This window comes from Callospermophilus lateralis, chromosome X (genome assembly GCF_048772815.1).
Source record: "Callospermophilus lateralis isolate mCalLat2 chromosome X, mCalLat2.hap1, whole genome shotgun sequence".
Classification (NCBI taxonomy): Eukaryota; Metazoa; Chordata; class Mammalia; order Rodentia; family Sciuridae; genus Callospermophilus; species Callospermophilus lateralis.
Window position 1 is genome coordinate 36,600,954 of NC_135325.1, and position 2,502 is coordinate 36,603,455.

Genomic DNA, 2,502 nt, shown 5'->3' on the forward strand with positions numbered 1-2,502 from the left:
TATACTTCACCACTAAGCTAAATAATGTTCTACTTTTTTTCAAGAACTTAATGGTATATGGATATGTTTTCTTTTATTTATTTAGCTAGTCCTCTATGGATATACATTTATGTTTTTCCCAATTTTAGGTTAGTAAATACAACACTGCATTGAATAAGGTCTTATGAAACATAATTTCATACCCCTTATAAGTACACACAAGGGATACATTCATAAAAGAAATATTTCAGGGTCAAAGGGTAAATGCACACTCAAGGTCAATAGATATTGCTAAATTGTCCCCTATACAGATTACATCAATTTATGTCAGCCCTAACAATGCAACACCAACTTTGTTTCTTCATATCCTCACCAAGTCAATGATTTCAAAGGCTTGTATATTTAGTGTTGCATAGGTGACAATATTTAAGATATTTTGATAGCATTGGGATGTCACAATTTAGGAGTTGATCCACTACAACAACTATTAGTATAAAAAACAATATACTGGGGCTGGGATTGTAGCTCAGTGGCAGAGCACTTACCTGGTACATGTGAGGCACTGGGTTCAAACGTCAGCACCACATAAAAATAAATAAGCAAAATAAAGGTATAAAAAAGAATGTCTCTTCTAATTAAAAAATATATGTATATACTGTTCCTCTTTTCAAAAAGTAAATAAGAGACTTCTTTTTTAAAATTTTTTTAATACCTTGATCTTATTTATTTATTTATTTATTATGTGGTGCTGAGGATCAAACCCAGGGCCTCACCTGTGCTAGGCAAGCACTCTACCACTGAGCCACAACCCCAGACCAATAAGAGACTTCTTATTAGGAAGTTTAGCCCTTAGTCATGATATAGTGTTTTTAAATATCGCTAGACTATTTTTTTTTCAATCATATTGCTTAGGATATTTTCATGTATGTTTATGAGACAAATTAGTTTATCCTTCTAAAACTGTCCTTGTCTAGATTTGATACCAGGAGATGCTGTGTAAAACACAAGACGGTAGTGTACCCTCTACCTCTGTTCTCTGAAAATGTTGTGTGATATTGAAATTATCTCTTATTTGAATATAGATAGAACTCATTTATTCAGCTATTTGGACCCAGAGATTATTTTATCAAAGTTATTAAATTACTAATTCCATTTACTTAATTTGTAAAATTCAAATCTGTTTTTTACATCATCTCTTCATTTAAAGTTATATTTTATTGCTTGTCCACTTCCTCTAAACTTTTCAAATTGCTTGTCAGAAAGATCTCTAGGTATATGGTTTCCCTGACATACACTTTTTTGTTTTGTGGTACTGGAGATTTACATCCCTACATCCTTGATCTCTCTTAGTTGCACAGCCTGGCCTCAAACTTGCAATCCTCCTGCCTAAGCCTCCAGAGTCACTGAGATAGCAGCATGCATCACCACACCCAGCTCCTCCTCACCATACACACTTTTGATTCCTGATACTAGTCATTTGCATCTTTACTCATTTTTTTCTTTCTCTATCTCAGAAGTCTATCAGTTTTACAGATTTCTCAAAATACTGGTGAAATATTTTTTTAAAACTCTATTGTAGGGCTAGGGTTGTAGCTCAGTGGTACAGCGCTTGCCTTGCATGTGTGAAGCACTGGGTTCAATTCTCAGCACCACATATAAATAAATTAATAAAATAAAAGTCTCTCAACAACAACAACAAAAAACTATTATATGTCATTTATGCTATGTCTTTCTTTATATTTAATTTCTTTTTTTTTTTTTTTTTTTTTGAGTACCGGGGATTGAACTCATGGACACTCAACCACTGAGCACCATCCCCAGCCCTATTTTGTATTTTATTTAAATATAGGGTCTCCCAGAGTTGCTTAGCACTTCACTAAGTTGCTGAGGCTGGCTTTGAACTCACGATCCTCCTGTCACAGCCTCCCTAGCCACTAGGATTACAGGCATGCACCACTGTGCCCGGCTCTATATTTTCTAATGTATGCATTTTTATGGATATAAATCTCCACTTAAATTAGCTGTTTTTTTTTCTAGCTTGGTTTGTGACATTTCCATTACCATTCAGTTTAATATAGTTTTAAATTTGCAACCAGATGATGCAAGTCAGTCCTCAGTTTATCACTGTATTCTTAGAACTAAGTTTGTTTTTAAAATTATTTTTTTATTTCACCTGGGTTTTTTAGTTACTGCCACAGGATTGTTGGCCCTTATAACCTGATTCACATTAATCAGAATTTGAAGTCTGAAAACTTGGATGTAATATGCATCACTTAGACCTATCTCATTCACTGTTTATTTACTTCTCTCTATTAATTGTGTCTACTTGATCTGAGAAAGGCCATTTCAAGTTCCATATGATTAATTTGTATCTGTTTTTCCTTGAAGCCTTCATACTTTTTTTCCTTGGTGGAAGTTCTCTTTTTCCAGTTGTACTTTTTTTTTCTTTTTTATCAATGTTGATATTATGTTGCTTTCTAGGGAATTGTACTATTTTGCAATAAAATGCATCCTTCTTCTCTG